The 18657-nt window shown below is 34.3% G+C and overlaps 1 long non-coding RNA gene across 2 annotated transcripts; it reads left to right on the forward strand.

Annotated features, from left to right (window-relative positions):
- The first annotated feature begins 9502 nt into the window (after positions 1-9502).
- On the forward strand, positions 9503-17572 carry LOC137244849 (uncharacterized). 2 transcript variants are annotated; one of them, XR_010951212.1, is made up of 3 exons: positions 9503-10483; positions 10542-12065; positions 15884-17572. It is a non-coding gene; the product is annotated as an uncharacterized lncRNA (long non-coding RNA). The 2 variants fall into 2 exon arrangements; XR_010951211.1 differs by having other exon boundaries at positions 16056-17572.
- The last annotated feature ends 1085 nt before the right edge of the window (positions 17573-18657 follow it).

Below are 18657 nucleotides of genomic sequence, written 5' to 3' on the forward strand. Positions count from 1 at the left end.
AAAAAATTTTTTTTCGTATGAAAAACTACAAACGATTTAAAACGTATTTCAAAAAGAAAAAACCCAAATTTCCTTAAATTGCTTGGTTTCCGCACAATGTATTATATTTTCGGAGTAACTATAAAAACTACAAAAAAATGAATTTCACTACAATCAATTTCATCGTTTGTAGTTATAGGAAAAGTACTTTTAGTGCTTCCAAATTGCTGCGTTCTTGGTTTTTTTGAGATGCGTTAGCGATATCTCCGAAACCTGTCGACCAAAAAAAAAATTTTTTTTCGTATGAAAAACTACAAACGATTTAAAACGTATTTCAAAAAGAAAAAACCCAAATTTACTTAAATTGCTTGGTTTCCGCACAATGTATTATATTTTCGGAGTAACTATAAGAACTACAAAAAAAATGAATTTTACTACAATCAATTTCATCGTTTGTAGTTATAGGAAAAGTACTTTTAGTGCTTCCAAATTGCTGCGTTCTTGGTTTTTTTGAGATGCGTTAGCGATATCTCCGAAACCTGTCGACCAAAAAAAAAATTTTTTTTCCTATGAAAAACTACAAACGATTTAAAACGTATTTCAAAAACAAAAAAACCAAATTTACTTAAATTGCTTGGTTTCCGCACAATGTATTATATTTTCGGAGTAACTATAAGAACTACAAAAAAATGAATTTCACTACAATCAATTTCATCGTTTGTAGTTATAGGAAAAGTACTTTTAGTGCTTCCAAATTGCTGCGTTCTTGGTTTTTTTGAGATGCGTTAGCGATATCTCCGAAACCTGTGGACCAAAAAAAAAATTTTTTTTCCTATGAAAAACTAAAAACGATTTAAAACGTATTTCAAAAACAAAAAAACCAAATTTCCTTAAATTGCTTGGTTTCCGCACAATGTATTATATTTTCGGAGTAACTATAAAAACTACAAAAAAATGAATTTCACTACAATCAATTTCATCGTTTGTAGTTATAGGAAAAGTACTTTTAGTGCTTCCAAATTGCTGCGTTCTTGGTTTTTTTGAGATGCGTTAGCGATATCTCCGAAACCTGTGGACCAAAAAAAAATTTATTTTTCGTATGAAAAACTACAAACGATTTAAAACGTATTTCAGAAAGAAAAAACCCAAATTTGCTTAAATTGCTTGGTTTCCGCACAATGTATTATATTTTCGGAGTAACTATAAAAACTACAAAAAAATGAATTTCACTACAATCAATTTCATCTTTTGTAGTTATAGGAAAAGTACTTTTAGTGCTTCCAAATTGCTGCGTTCTTGGTTTTTTTGAGATGCGTTAGCGATATCTCCGAAACCTGTGGACCAAAAAAAAAAATTTTTTTTCGTATGAAAAACTACAAACGATTTAAAACGTATTTCAAAAACAAAAAAACCAAATTTACTTAAATTGCTTGGTTTCCGCACAATGTATTATATTTTCGTAGTAACTATAAAAACTACAAAAAAATGAATTTCACTACAATCAATTTCATCGTTTGTAGTTATAGGAAAAGTACTTTTAGTGCTTCCAAATTGCTGCGTTCTTGATTTTTTTGAGATGCGTTAGCGATATCTCCGAAACCTGTCGACCAAAAAAAAAAAATATTTTTTCGTATGAAAAACTACAAACGATTTAAAACGTATTTCAAAAAGAAAAAACCCAAATTTCCTTAAATTGCTTGGTTTCCGCACAATGTATTATATTTTCGGAGTAACTATAAAAACTACAAAAAAATGAATTTCACTACAATCAATTCCATCGTTTGTAGTTATAGGAAAAGTACTTTTAGTGCTTCTAAATTGCTGCGTTCTTGGTTTTTTTGAGATGCGTTAGCGATATCTCCGAAACCTGTGGACCAAAAAAAACTTTTTTTCGTATGAAAAACTACAAACGATTTAAAACGTATTTCAAAAAGAAAAAACCCAAATTTACTTAAATTGCTTGGTTTCCGCACAATGTATTATGTTTTCGGAGTAACTATAAGAACTACAAAAAAATGAATTTTACTACAATCAATTTCATCGTTTGTAGTTATAGGAAAAGTACTTTTAGTGCTTCCAAATTGCTGCGTTCTTGGTTTTTTTGAGATGCGTTAGCGATATCTCCGAAACCTGTGGACCAAAAAATAAATTTTTTTTCCTATGAAAAACTACAAACGATTTAAAACGTATTTCAAAAACAAAAAAACCAAATTTACTTAAATTGCTTGGTTTCCGCACAATGTATTATATTTTCGGAGTAACTATAAGAACTACAAAAAAATGAATTTCACTACAATCAATTTCATCGTTTGTAGTTATAGGAAAAGTACTTTTAGTGCTTCCAAATTGCTGCGTTCTTGGTTTTTTTGAGATGCGTTAGCGATATCTCCGAAACCTGTGGACCAACAAAAATTTTTTTTCGTATGAAAAACTACAAATGATTTAAAACGTATTTCAAAAACAAAAAAACCAAATTTACTTAAATTGCTTGGTTTCCGCACAATGTATTATATTTTCGGAGTAACATAATTAATTTGTTTATTGGCCGTTAATGAATAAATATATATATTATTCTGTTTTATGAGCTCTAGGCCTGTTTTAAATAAAACAACTCCGTTTGTTGCTTATATGTATTTAATTTCGATATTTCGATCTCAATCTGAGATCATCATCAGGACTGTAATAAAAAACAATAAAAACACACATTCAGTTACACATAAAAAACATATCCATCTCTTAAACATATTATATTTCACATAAAAACATGCTAATCTACTTAAACATAATGCATAAGCGCGACTTACATCTTCCGCTGTGATGCAAAGACTAAAAATTATGAAGAAAAGTGATTATCGGAACCAACGAAAAAATAAACAGAGAGTGTAAACATGTAGATAATCAAATGAAATACCGTAATTGTAAACAAAAATTGAGAAAAATTTACAACAATAATATGGCAAGCGGCGAAAATAATAATACTGTAGGTATGCATACAAGTAATCAGGTGTATAGTTATTGTACCAAGGCACAGAAACTACATGAGTGTGCATGTGCAGAGAATGGAGCAAATTGTTATTATTTTTGTTTTATTTTATCAAGAGTATTGATTGTGCTTTAAAATCAGGTTGCGGTAGGCGTAAGCACAATGATCCGTGTCAGCCTTAAAATTCATCCTTCTATCATTAGGGGTGTTCACTATGTGAAGCATTTCTAAAGTAAAACGCTTATGATAATTTTTCTCCTCTTCCAAAATTTTTATATTTTCGAAATCCGGGTAATGTCTCAGATTGAGATCGAAATATCGAAATTAAATACATATAAGCAACAAACGGAGTTGTTTTATTTAAAACAGGCCTAGAGCTCATAAAACAGAATAATATATATATTTATTCATTAACGGCCAATAAACAAATTAATTATGTCAAAACGGAGAGCACACCGAGAGGTAAACGGCAACACAAACGTTTACAAAAACATCAAAAATGGTTACAACAACAAAACCAAGAGATATATTAAACAATACCAACGAAACACACAGCAAATCGCGAGAATATCAGAATCAACAAAGTTCTTGGAGAGATGTAGGAGAAATAGAGTTACACCGAGTTTCATAACCAATGCAACCAAAACCATTCTTTACACTATTAACAACAACATCAATAGCCACAAAATACCAACAAAACTATCGAACACCGTAAATACATACATGGAGAGGATCGGGTACAAACTTTTAAACTTACTAATCACAATAAAACATGAAATTCTACGGCGAAAAGGAAAAGAGGTAAATAGGTTAAAAACACTAATAACACAATCCCTTACAACACACGATGCCACGACATTCTTTAAAAGCGAAGAGCTTTTGACGAATACTCTCAAGACCAACATGAAAAATACACAAGTTAGCAAGTACGAACATCTAAAACAAAAACAGGAACAAAGCTTTAACATTAGGGTGATACCTGAATATATTTGTAACACGACGGATATACAAATACCGACAAATATCATGTGGCTTCTTTCCCTTGGTCCCAAACATGCTCTGCCCACGTTGGTTAGAGAATTCCCGTTATTCAAATTGATAGCAGATGGGGAAAATCACATTCAAACTATTAAAGAAAAAGATAAACAGGAAATCGAAAGGAACAACTTGACGGCACTTCTACAGAACCACATTAACAAAACAAAAATTTCAGCTAGAGACAAATTCACGGTAGACACACTGCGAGCCACAAAACAATTTTTGAAAAAGAATGAACAAATCTTAGTTCTCAATGCAGATAAGGGAAATGTCACAGTGTTAATGGACAGAACTGAATACGACATAAAAATGCAGAAAATTGTTAATGATATTTCTATGTATAAAGTATTAAAACGCGACCCTACAAATCAGCTTCAAAGGAAAAACAACGATATAGTGGATAAATTATACAACAACAATGTCATTGATTTAAAAGAAAAAGTTAGTCTTAATTGTAAAACTTCCTATCCCCCCCGAATCTATGGCCTGCCCAAAATCCATAAAGCAGGAATTCCACTTAGACCTATCTGTTCGTCCGTCAAGTCTCCGTCCTATAATCTGTGCAAATTTGTCATACGAATTCTGAAAAATCTGACCTCTTCATCCAAATACAACATCAAAGATGCAGCTGAGTTCAAAAATAAGATACACAATACGTAAGTGCATGACGACGAGAGTTTGGTGTCGTTCGACGTCGTGTCTTTATTTCCCAGCATACCAGTTGATTTAGCACTAGACATAATAGGTGCAAAGTGGGAAATGATAAAGGAGCACACGTCCATGACGAAAGAACTTTTCTTGACGGTAGTCAAGTTTTGCATTAAGGAAAATCGGTATTTCAAATATAAGGATAAGATATACGAGCAACGATCGGGAATGCCCATGGGATCCCCAGCGTCACCGGTTATTGCGGATATTGTGATGGAGGAACTTTTATCCCGGTTTGAAATGCAGGCGCCGAACAAACCACGAATGCTTACGAAATATGTAGATGATTTGTTCGCGATAATAAAAACGGAGGACACAAATATTTTGCTTAACCTACTTAACGGATACCACCGATCGATTAAATTCACTATTGAAGTAGAGAGGGACGGAAAAATACCTTTTCTGGACACCCTAGTGATTAGGAGGAACAACCAATTAGCATTAGACTGGTACAAAAAACCTACTGCATCCGGCAGACTGATTAACTTCAACTCACAGCATGATAGAGGAGTAATAGTGAACACGGCCAATAATTTCGTGAGACGAGTTCTCTCAATTAGTGATAGAATTTACCATACCAAAAATATTAAACTTATAAAGGATACCCTCGAAAAGAATGATTTTCCAATTAAATTAGTGAACAAACTTATATATAATTATTACTCGCGTCTAGGTAAAGATAATAAGGAGAAAAATCAAAATGCCAAAATCTTTAAATCCGTCACATATATCCCTGGGCTTTCAGAAAGGATCAAACATTCAAAAATGTATGATATGGATAATGTTCAGCTAGCATTTACCTACAGCAATTCTTTAAAAAAGGTGTTCAGCAGATTAAAAGACCCAATACCAATACAAGAAAAATCGGATGTTGTTTATAGGATTCCTTGCAACGGCGACGGGTCCCACGTAAGCGAGAAAGTATATGTGGGTACTACAAAATCAAAACTGAAGACAAGGATATCCGCTCACAAATCCAATATAAAATTAAGGAACAATTTTTCTGACAACAAAACGGCTCTATCATCTCATTGTAAGGATACCGGACATTACCCGGATTTCGAAAATATAAAAATTTTGGAAGAGGAGAAAAATTATCATAAGCGTTTTACTTTAGAAATGCTTCACATAGTGAACACCCCTAATGATAGAAGGATGAATTTTAAGGCTGACACGGATCATTGTGCTTACGCCTACCGCAACCTGATTTTAAAGCACAATCAATACTCTTGATAAAATAAAACAAAAATAATAACAATTTGCTCCATTCTCTGCACATGCACACTCATGTAGTTTCTGTGCCTTGGTACAATAACTATACACCTGATTACTTGTATGCATACCTACAGTATTATTATTTTCGCCGCTTGCCATATTATTGTTGTAAATTTTTCTCAATTTTTGTTTACAATTACGGTATTTCATTTGATTATCTACATGTTTACACTCTCTGTTTATTTTTTCGTTGGTTCCGATAATCACTTTTCTTCATAATTTTTAGTCTTTGCATCACAGCGGAAGATGTAAGTCGCGCTTATGCATTATGTTTAAGTAGATTAGCATGTTTTTATGTGAAATATAATATGTTTAAGAGATGGATATGTTTTTTATGTGTAATTGAATGTGTGTTTTTATTGTTTTTTATTACAGTCCTGATGATGATCTCAGATTGAGATCGAAATATCGAAATTAAATACATATAAGCAACAAACGGAGTTGTTTTATTTAAAACAGGCCTAGAGCTCATAAAACAGAATAATATATATATTTTTTCGGAGTAACTATAAAAACTACAAAAAAATGAATTTCACTACAATCAATTTCATCGTTTGTAGTTATAGGAAAAGTACTCTTAGTGCTTCCAAATTGCTGCGTTCTTGGTTTTTTTGAGATGCGTTAGCGATATCTCCGAAACCTGTCGACCAAAAAAAAAATTTTTTTTCGCATGAAAAACTACAAACGATTTAAAACGTATTTCAAAAAGAAAAAACCCAAATTTCCTTAAATTGCTTGGTTTCCGCACAATGTATTATATTTTCGGAGTAACTATAAAAACTACAAAAAAATGAATTTCACTACAAGCAATTTCATCGTTTGTAGTTATAGGAAAAGTACTTTTAGTGCTTCCAAATTGCTGCGTTCTTGGTTTTTTTGAGATGCGTTAGCGATATCTCCGAAACCTGTGGACCAAAAAAAAATTTATTTTTCGTATGAAAAACTACAAACGATTTAAAACGTATTTCAAAAAGAAAAAAACCAAATCTGCTTAAATTGCTTGGTTTCCGCACAATGTATTATATTTTCGGAGTAACTATAAGAACTACAAAAAAATGAACTTCACTACAATCAATTGCTTCGTTTGTAGTTATAGAAATCACAAAAAAAATTTGGATTTTTTCAAAGCGGGTTCCAGCGTGATGCAGCTCGGGTATTCCCCTATTTCTGTGTTATTGTCGAAGGTAGGTGGTGTTGACGCAGCATTGACGAAGTTAAAAATTGGAACGACGTTCAAATTACGGAAGAAGACGAAGATTGCAAAGTGCCCGATATGGATAACGAAGAATCGGCTATCGAGCAAGATATGCAACAACAGAAAGTGAGTTTTTCGGAAGCAGTTGGGTGCGTCAATACCTTGTTAAAGTGGTATTTGAACAATAGTGATACAAATCAGATATCAGATCTTATTAATATGGGGGGCGAAAATTGTCAAAAGCTATTACATAAAAGAAAAAACAAACAATTCTCGACTGCTTCTTTAAAGCAGCTCTTACAAATTAATAAGTTCATATCGTCGTGCCCTACGAAAAGTAGCATACACATTTTTTTCATAGGATTTCGTTGTATAAAAAAATTTTAAAGTGTTACTTTTCATATGGCACGTCGATATTTACAATGTGAATAAATTAATATGTATGTTCTGTGAACTCGATCTGCTCTGATTAAAACTAAGTTATTTAAATAAATTCAATGTGTTATATCTCAAAAACTATGTTTATCACTGCATATTTTAAAATTTGAAAACCGCTTGGAAAAGTTAATATTTTGGAAAAGTAAACTACCTTTGGAACATTTTGGTTAACTTTTTCGCGATTCTACTATATCTGTCCATGAACTTTTTTGACTTTAGGCCACTTCGCGACAATTTGAGACGATCCTAAATTAGTTTGATAACAAATTTTTGAGTGAACGATCCAATTGATCGGGGCACATCATTGTTGCAACCATAAAAATATTTTTTAATTGATATAGCTGGCCGCTTGCTTCATGGCATGTCAAGCTTCAACTTTAGGCTAGAAACTACCACTCGTTTTGCAGTGATGCAGTACTTTCATATAGATTTGTTATTGCATCGTCCATCAATTGTTCTGGGCGAGCTCTCTGCCTCTGCCTCTGCATTTGCCTTCCTTTCTCACAATCTCTCTAGTGTCAACCCTTCATTAGACATTACCCTCATTTTCATTCAATATTTATACTCACTCTCATCCTTTTTCTCATTTTCATCTTCATATTCAACTTAATTGCTATCCTCATCCTCATGATCATCCTCATTCTCATCCCATCCTTATCTTCATCCTTACCATCATCTTACGCTCTTTGTTAACGTATAGTGTTCTGAAGTCTCTCCTTAGAATTAAATTAGGCTTAAAGAAAATGTTTTTTTTTGTTTGTTTTGAAATGTTGGTAATTTCGAGCTTATATGGTGTTTATGGCACCGTGCGATTAACTGCTCAAGGGTCGTTAATTTAAACATTCTCAATGGTCATTGTTTTACTCTTAAATTTCTATCACTAACTAACTTACTGTTTACTCTTATCGAGCTTCAATTTCACAAAGTAACAGAGCAGATTATATGGATTATAATATTTATAAACAACGAAGCGCTCCAACTGCCAATATTGCTTACGATTTTTTCGTACCTCGCACAATTATCGTACAAATAAACTTTACGAGCTACCGTAAAACTCCCAATACGACAGCTCACGTGGAGGGAGCTCTTGCAACGAAACTTCAACTTTAAAATATGCAAAATGCGAATTCGAGATTACAACGAGTATATGCAACAGCACATCTACTTACCACACCTTTAACAACAACAACAACAGCAAAAACAAAAATAAACCCTAAAACAATAACGTACCCTTGCAACGCCAACAACAATGAAAATAGATTACAACGCAAAGAATTGGCAGAGCGAAGCAGAAGCAGCAGCAGCAACATACGAAGGCCAACGCCACCGCCCCTATCAGTGTTATCAGCTTTGGAAAAAAGTGAAAATAAAAAAGCACAACAGAAATCATTTACGTAGAAAGAATGGAGGACACATTTGACGAAGCTTTCACTCACTTCAGGCATGCAACACGTGACTGCTCGACAAAAGTGAGCACATCAACGAATTCGAATGAGTGAGTGTTGCATTTGAGTGCAATTACAAATAGCGCATGGGATAGAAAGAGCTTAGAGCTTTTAGGCTCTCTGATGCTCTTATGCTTTTAATGTGTTGCATCTTTATGCAATGCCGACAACTTACGATCATTACACGACTCACATACGTGATGATAACAAACTGAAGGCCAGGGCGTGATGTGGTATGAAAGTCGTTCAGGCAGAGGGATGCTGAGTATGCTCTATGGCAGTAGGATGTGCATTGTAACAAATAACAGAACTATGGACATATATTAGTTAATGTGATGCTGTTGTTGTTCGGCGCTACTGCGAATTACAACATCAAACGAAGCAGCGCTATTGAGGCAGCAGAAGATTTGCTTAAGCAACGAGTATTCAGTTTGTAATTTCCCACGCAGCGGTGTAGTTGATAGCGCTAATGAAGTGCAAACACTAACTTAAACGTACACTAAAATGAGATAAAATCAAAAATAACAAAACATAAAAATTAAAAAAAAAAACGGTGAAATTTTTTCTAAGCAACCTGAAAGTTTATTCATAAAAATTTTGTATTTGTTGTGAAATAGTGGGTACAGAAAATAAAGTTTTAAATTGAAGTGAGAGCACGAAGGTGTTCAAAAAATTTCAGAATTAACCAATAAATAAAACACAGGAGAGTTAGTTATTCTTACTTGGCAGCACTGATGCAAATTAAAAATCATGATTTAAGCACAAAAAAGTTTTATACCGAAAACTTATATTCAATAGAAAATGTTTAATAAGTAAAAAGTTTTCGCTAACAGGTGTAACATATTTTAGTTTGGCAATTTGGCAGCACTGCAATTTTTGGAAAAACTAAAATCAAAAGTGTGCCATAAAATCGTTTTACAAAATTTTAGTGATACATAATAGCAAAGCAAAAATTTGAAACAAACAAAACAAATTCTTAAGAATTTAGCAGCAGTAATACTTTTCGTAAATAGCGAAAAAAATTTGTTCAAAAATACTAGTAAAAGTCAAGTCTTGCACAAAATACAAAAGCTATCGTGCGTAGAACTTTTTTTCAAATTGCCAGCAACTGTTCGAAAACTAAAAAGGAAAATACTTCAAATCTAATTCCCACTCAGATTAAAAAAATGTTCTTGTAAGCACGAGAGCTTTTGCACTTATTTTCAGCGTTAAAACTATTTGAAAATAGCAAGAATAAAATATCGTGAAAGTGTTTTGAATTTGGAAGCACTGATATTTCTCGAAAAAGCAAAACAAAAATTGCTAATATAATGGCTGAAAAAGTTGTTGAGGATTTTTTCCAGTTTGGCAGCACTAATATAGTTGGATAATACTTTGATAGTACTAAAGACAAAATTTGTTTTAAAATTATATAGCTACAATGTGAGTAAATGTAAATGTAAATGTAAATTTTTTGTAAACAGAAGTTTTTTTTTTCTAGAATATGGAAGCATTGATGCATTTTGAAACGTTGACTGCGGATAAAAAAAGTGTTGAGTGTTAAAAAAAACCCAAAAAACATTAAAAAAATGTTTTAGAAATTCTAATAAAACAAAAATTTTCTTTAAAATCGAAAACAAAACTTAAAAGAAATCGAAAAATGTTTGGATGAACTCAAAAAGCCATTGTGAGGAAAAAAAAAAGTGGAAGCCAATAAGAAGTTAAAAAAAATTAAAAACAACTTTTTAAAATATTTGCATTTCAGAAGTTAAAAAGTAATTGAATCTTCGAAAAAAATGTATTTAAAAAAAATTTTGGCTTTTTTCTACAAAACCTTTAAATAAATAAAAAAAAATTACTACTTGATTATATATCATTGATTGAGCATACGCGCTGTTTAATGTCATTCTAAAGTGGGCGCGGTATTCACACACTCATACACATATTGGTCTCTAACTCAAACATATTTCGTTGCAACTTATTCGGGCGCCGCCCATTCGTGTATGTATCACGACGGCACGACGACCTGTAAAGCAGTACAAACCAGCCCACAAATTACAAGCAGAAGCATATTGTTGTTTTAACAACAACATACACATGCATTAAACGAGAAACCGTCTCGAAGAGTTTTGCTTATCGGTAATGCCACCAATTGTCATCTCCAAAACACACGAGTACATTTCCGACGCCGCCAATTGAATATAATACTTGATTTTTCAAGTCGGAAGTGAAACAAGACGATGTAAAATGCTGCCGCAATGATCTTTCTTGTTGAACATGGGCGTAGCATTTGAGTGGGGGTTTTGTTTGTTAAGCACTAAAATAAGGAGTAAAATGTATGCAACATATATAAATAAGTGCGTGTGATTGTTGTCGGCTCACGGTGTGCCTTGTTGCAGGTCAGCAGCTGGCCAATGTGGATCAGAACGGTTTTTAATTCATTTGCAACAACACTGAAACGCTCACAGCGCGCACACATTTCTCTATCTCCTGGCATTCTAAACGCATTTAAAATTTTGCTTTACTAAATACACAAGTTTAATTTTTCTTTTAAAAATGCATAATTTTTTTATATTTTCTTTTTTACGGAATCTCAACTTGAAAGCCAAAATTATAAATATAAAATACGAATTAATTTGTTGGTGCAATTTTTAATTTAAACTTACGATGTGAAATAAAAAATTCAATAAACATTAAAAAGCAAAAGTATAATTTTAGATTAAAAAAATAATAATAATAATAAAAAATAGAAAATAAAATCAAGAAATTTAAAGGTTTCGTTTAAAAAATACCAACACAAAACTATTTTTATAAAAATCGAAAAAAACACAAAAATTTTAGGTATAATTTATAAGAGTACAACGCTGCAGTAATTAGTGTTATTGTGAAGCATTGATGTGTCAAAATGTAGGTAGCCAAATGTATATAATTGAATAAAAGCGGAAAATATTGCACTTTAGAATTAATAAACCAAATCATAAGTTTACTGTGGCACAAACTAATTCATCAATTAAAAACATAAAAGGTAAGATCAAGCAGTGATTAACCGGCTGGTCCTCAAAGATCACACGTCGACAAAGCATAAAAACTGTTAAAAAAATAATTATTGAAATAACACAGTTATATACTCTGAAAGAAATGGTGCTAGTAAAATCAACAAATCGGTTCTGTTGTTCTTGACTCAACGGAGATTCGGTGAAACTGATCGAATTATGGTTAATTCGGCCGAGTTCTTTGTCAAGCGAACAAATTAGTTTAGTAATTTCAACAGAACAGAAATTGTGGCTCTTAAGTTAACAAAATTCTGTAAAATTGACAGGTTCCTAATCAATCCAACTGATTTTTTTGTTAACACAACTGATCTCACTGGTCATTTCAACAGCGATCAACAGTCAATACATGAGCAAATTTCAAAGAGAATTTTACGCTCACTGCTCTCTCTACTTTGTACTTATGTATGCTGTGTACTATATGTATGCACATATTTACGTATGTATATGGCGGCCGCCGTGGTGTGATGGTAGCGTGCTACGTCTACCACACCGAAGACCCTGGGTTCATACCCCGGGCAAAGCAACATAAAAATTTTAGAAATAAGGCTTTTCAGTTAGAAGAAAATTTTCCTAAGCGGAGTCGCCCCTCGGGACTGTTCGGCAAGCTCTCCGAGTGTATTTCTGCCATGAAAAGATCTCAGTGAAAACTCGTCTGCCTTGCAAATGCCGCAACATAGGTACTTTCGTACAAAGCTGTCGCAACAACTTTTTTTGGTCATTTGACTACTAAAACGGTCAATTACGAATCAACGATTTGTGCGTAGTTGATTCAACATCTTGTTGCGATGGATAAAAATTAACAGAAATTTCGGTTGAATTGACCCATATCTCGGTTGATTTTACCAGTCTTGTTCTTTCAGTGTAATAACAAAAATAAAGTAGTAAATTGTAATGACTTACAATAATATTAATTAACAGCTTCTTGAAACAATGAAACAAGAAAATAATAATAAAATTTACTTACTAACTTAAATGGCTATGGTTATGGCCGTCCAACAGGGCACTCCAGTCACTTCTTAGCTGTGCTTACTGGCGCCTTTTGGTAACACCAAGGAACTTAAACACCTAGCGCTTCCAGCGGAATGAGTGCCGCCCTCTTCATCTACATCGCTAAAATTACTTTCTTAGCTGGGTCACCATCTTTCATTCAAATAACATGGCCGCGTAAAGCTCGTAGTCGCCATCGCCAACGCGCAAAAGCCCGCAAATCTTTCAAATAAGTTTTTTCTCGAACATACCCATCAACAAACCTATCTTATTTTTCCAGTTTGGAGTAAGCGGAGCTTACAGTGCTGGTGCTCATGCCGATGATATGTTGTTGTTGTTGTTGTAGCGATGAGGAGACTTCCCGAAGGCCTTGGAGAGTGTTATCGATGTTGATGGTCCGGTAAGTTCCGGTAACAAGCACCATGAAACTTTCTAGGCTATACCTCTCTCCCACCCCCTAGATCCATGAGGAACTTGGGATCGTTACATCCTCGGTTGTTAAAGAAACAGGATTCGCCACTGGTAGGCAAGGTTAACAATTGGGTTGGTTTTAGTGCTGTCGAAGGCGGCTTTAAAATCGAAGAAGGGGTGATGTGTCTCGACTCTTTTTTTGGTTTCCGGTGTTTCCAAAATTTAGCACATAGTGAAAATCTTGTCGATGGTAGATGTACCAGGTCTGCAGCCGCGTTAATAAGGTCTACTCAGCCAATTCACGATGCCCTTCGCACAATACGCTTGACAGTACCTTGTATGCGATAATAATAATGCTGATTCCGCGATAGTTGGCGCAGTTTGCATTATATCGTTTCTTGTGGACTGGGCAAGGAACATTTAGATTCCAATTGTCGGGCATGCTTTCGTCCGACCATATTTTGCAAGAAGCTGATGAATGCGCTTAACCAACGACTAGCTGCCGTATTTGAATAGATCCGCAGGTAATCCATCAGTGACCGCGTCCTTGTTATTTTTTACACTGGGTATAGCTATTTTTTAGGCGACCGCCGCGTGGTATGGTAGCGTGCTGAGCGTACCACACCAAATATCCCAGGTTCAGGAAAAGCAACATCAAAATTTTAGAAACAGTTTTTTCAACTAGAAGAACATTTTTCTAAGCCGGGTCGCCCATTGGAAGCTTTTGGCAAGCACTCCGAGTGTATTTCTGCCATGAAAAGCTATCAGTGAAAACTCATCTGCGTGCAGATGTTGTTCGGAGTCGGCATTAAACAAGTAGGTCCCGCTTCGCCAATTTTTTAAACGGTTTATGATTTTTATTGAAGTTTCAAAGTTTTCTGCTTAGAAACAAGTAAAAAAGCCTAAGTTCGGGGGAAACAGCCCCAAACCATCACTAAGGCACCCCCATGTTTCACAGTTGGCACACTGCAATCTGCGTTGAATCTTTTATTGACGTTTCTGTGAATATATTGACGCCTATGGCTACCGAAAAGTTCGAATTATGATTAGTCTGACCATAAAACTAATTTCCATTGATTAATCGTACAGTCAGTATGTTCTTGAGCGAACTTCAGTCTTTTTTGTTTATTTACTGGCCGTAGAAATTGCTTTCTGACAGCAATGCGTCCAAAAATACCTTTCTCTTTAAGCCGGCCTTTAACTGTCGTGAGCGATATTGGTGAATCCAAGTCTTCATTGATTTCAGCACGAATACATGATGCAGTTTTCCCTTTTGCTTATCTCCTACTTCCTTAGTTGGAACTTCCCTCTGACTCGCAGCTTTCGAGGTAGTTCCTACCATCTGTCTTACAGCTTTGGGCCTACTTGTCTTGTATATGCGACGTCACTGCGTCGCTTAATGCGTATTTGTCGTCCTTGGCCTGCGACTCAGTCCTCCTCTTATCTTCGTCCTTATTACAATTAGGAAATGAGTCGTTCATCTTCGTCATACGACCACCTGCCCGACAAGGCGGGCTCAGCGGTCCATTATTATAAACGGGAAAAGAGCCGTCTGCCACAGCAGCGCCCCTTACTGGGCCATCAATACTTACCGAGGTGGCCCGGTATCGGGAAGACTACGTTCGTATACAGCCGAATTTATCCCCTGGCTGCAAATCGTCCAATAGGCACTGTCCGCATAACACCCTGGATTAGGGGCTTGGCAGTTCTTGGTCAAGGACATCCTGCCGCGCTCGTATGAGGCGAAACGGCGTAAATGCCAGTCCTAAACAACTCCACCTCATAGTCGAGCGTTATGGAGTTCGGCTAAGCCCTCACACCAACGACAATGTGCCTACCCTAGTGAGGGTCGATTGGCCTTACTTATTACATATATTTTGTTGTCGATTCTTTGATTGTCTTTATTGGTCGACCAGATCATTTTCTGTTAGTATTTTGTCCAGTTTCTTGATATCTTCTAATGGCCGTATTAACTGAGCACAGAGATATTTTCAAAAGTTTGCCTATTTCTCAATAGTTTTCCCTGTTGTTTGCAAAATAACGATTTGGGCTCGTATTTCGACGGATATTTCCTTTCGCTTCACCATTTTCAATTTGGAAATATACAATTCTGAGGCTATTTCAACATCAACATCTTTTTTCATCTTGTTCTAATACTTTCCGACTGTACTGTACACAGAATTTGGTGAAAATATCTCAAAAAGCTCAAGTTATCGTGATAGCGGACGGACAGACAGCAAGAGGTGAACGGACGGATATGGCTTAATAAAATTTTCTTTTTTCGATACTCATTTTTTTGATATATGGAAGTCGATATCTAGATCAACTCCTTTATACTTCTACAACCAACCGTTATCTAATCAAATTTATAATAACCTGTGTACAAGCACAGCTGGGTATAAACAAATTTCTTTGAGCATACAGCTCATAAAATTAAGAAATAGCTAAACGAAAAAAAGCAAAATTAATTAAAAAGAAAAAATAAATTAATTAACAGTGCATAATAGCTACAAATATACAAACATATGTATGTATCTATCTTAACACAAAAAAAAAAAAAATAGATACAACATCGTATATATTCACAAAAAAATGCAATCAAGGAAACCTTAAGTTAACAACTCAAGTAATAACAAAAATTTAACAGAAAGCAATACGGTAACCTTGAACTAATTAATCTCCTTGCTAATACTAACTTTATTAACTGAAATAAATAACAAACAAAAACCTTACAAAAATCAGCTTGCAATTAACACTACGAACCAGCCAACCAAATGCGACACTAACCGCACAACAGCTGTTGAGAAGCAGAAAAAAGTGCCAAAATTGCATGGATATGTATTTGTATGTACATATGTATGTATATAATAACAACCACAAAAAAGCATGTGAATGAGCGAAAGAAAACGAAGAAAAAAATATAAAGAAAAATAAGTGACTTGCCAAACCACAAAACTAACCAAAAAGTTTGTTAAAAAAAAAAAATAAAAATAAAAAATTAAACAAACAAGCAAAATGCTGCTTACTAAATCTCATTCTAATCTACATACAAATATAACAACGTTTGTGTGTACTGCTAGCAAAAAGTACGCTTGCAATGACATTACAGCACACAACTCTAACGCAGAAAGGATTCACAACAACAAAATTCAACTATCAAGATCTACGGAAAAATTCAACGTTGAAGCCAAAATGCTACCATCCTTTTGATGAAACGTTGCTTTCGCATTTTTTAGCAATTTCACGAATGTTGAATTCACTGCAATGTAAGATGAAATCTTTATACATATTTACATACATATCTACTGATGAGCACTTTAATATATTGAAACAGATTTATATTTGAAGCATGAATATACTCACAAAACGAATCACAATTATGCGCACTAGATATTTATTTACATACCTAAGATAAAACAAATTTCATTATCATAAAGTGATATCATTTGGATGGATTTTATAAAACTTGAAATACTTGATACGATTTTATTTAATTTTTTTTTTTTTTGATTTTTCTATGTAGTGCTCCACTATAGGTCATTCCAATACTAATTGATTATTGTTTTTTATTTCTAACATCATAAAAATTTCAGTTATTGAACTATACAAATCTCAGGCGGAAAATAACGGCTTTCATTTTTCATGTGTATGAAAAGTTACAATAAAATAATCTTAACATTTTTTTAGTTAACTTTAACCATTATATTAAAAATATTTTTTGGTTGAAAATAACCATTACAATAACCAAAATTCATTATGGGCCTTCGTTAAAAAAGTTTATTTTTGATTACAGTAACCAAAATCAAATTTTTTATATTTTTTTTTTTTTTGTTAATAGTAAAAAAACAGCATACATATTTTTATATTCCACGATTGCAGAGCCGCCAGACGTCACTGTTACCGTGGGCCAATTTCCCGGTTCAGGTCGCTGAAGTTGCGTAAAAATATCACTAACTGTGCTGATTTTTATATCTACGGTAGACTAGCAGACCCAACAGACGTTGTTCTGCCCTAAATTTGGTCTATCTGCATACATTTTAATAAGCTTTTTCCGTCTAACTTTGCCCTCGCCCCTCTACACTTTTTCCTAATCTTTGTATTCACTCCTCCCTCCGAATTTTTTGCTGCATCTATCTCCATCTTCGTCTCATTCTATCTCTTTCTCAGTCTCCTCCTCGTTCTCTCTTTTCTCTTCCCTCAAGTTTTTCTCATTCTTCACATCTTATTGCCAGTCCCAGAGGGTGGTATGTTTCTTGTTCCAGTCCCATTCCTGGTCTCAGTCCTAGTCCCACTCCGAGCCTCAGTCTCAGTTTCACTCCCAGTCCTAGTCCTAATCCCAGTCCCAGTCCATTTCTGGTTTACTTCCCAGAAAAAAAGCATCGTAAATATTAATATAGGAAAATTTATATACAAAACTTCAGGCAAATCGGATAGGATGTATGTAAATTGGTACGTGGGTATTATTAATTCATGTCTTTATTTCGGCTTCGCATGCATATTTATCAGTTTTGCCAGGTTGATGTGACTAAATCGAATATCACAATGAAAATTACCATAAATCTCTCAGCAAAAGCTTTCATTTGATATCCATTATACACACACATTATAGGGGTATCCGGGTCCATGTTTTGACATATATCTCGAGACCCTAGTCACCAATAGGTATGAAAACTACCCTGTACCAAAGCACACATAAACAGCTTCAATTTGATATCCATAATGTAAAAACACTACCTAGGCGTTTACGGGTCCACCTTTTGGCCTATATCTCGAGACCCTAGTCACCCAGGGGTATGAAAATTACCTGAGGGGGCCCGCGATTTAGAGGTACTACAACATTTACAACATTTTTTTTTAATTCAGGAGAGTCTTTAGTTGTTCCATGTGCAATTTTTAACCCGAATTTCAAAAGCAACGAAAATCTGCATTTCGTTTTAATATTATAGTGAAGTGAGATATAGGCCGAAACGTGGAACCGAGTACCCCTAGAATGTATTTATAGAATATGGATAACAAATGAAAGCTGTTGATGAGTGCTTTAGTATAGAGTAATATATTATCCAGATACGGACTGGGACTGGGATTAGGACTAGGACAGGTACTGAGACTCGGAGTGGGACTGGGACTGAGACTCGGAGTGGAACTGGGACTGGGACTAGAATAAAA

This window comes from Eurosta solidaginis, chromosome 3 (genome assembly GCF_040869045.1).
Source record: "Eurosta solidaginis isolate ZX-2024a chromosome 3, ASM4086904v1, whole genome shotgun sequence".
NCBI lineage: Eukaryota > Metazoa > Arthropoda > Insecta > Diptera > Tephritidae > Eurosta > Eurosta solidaginis.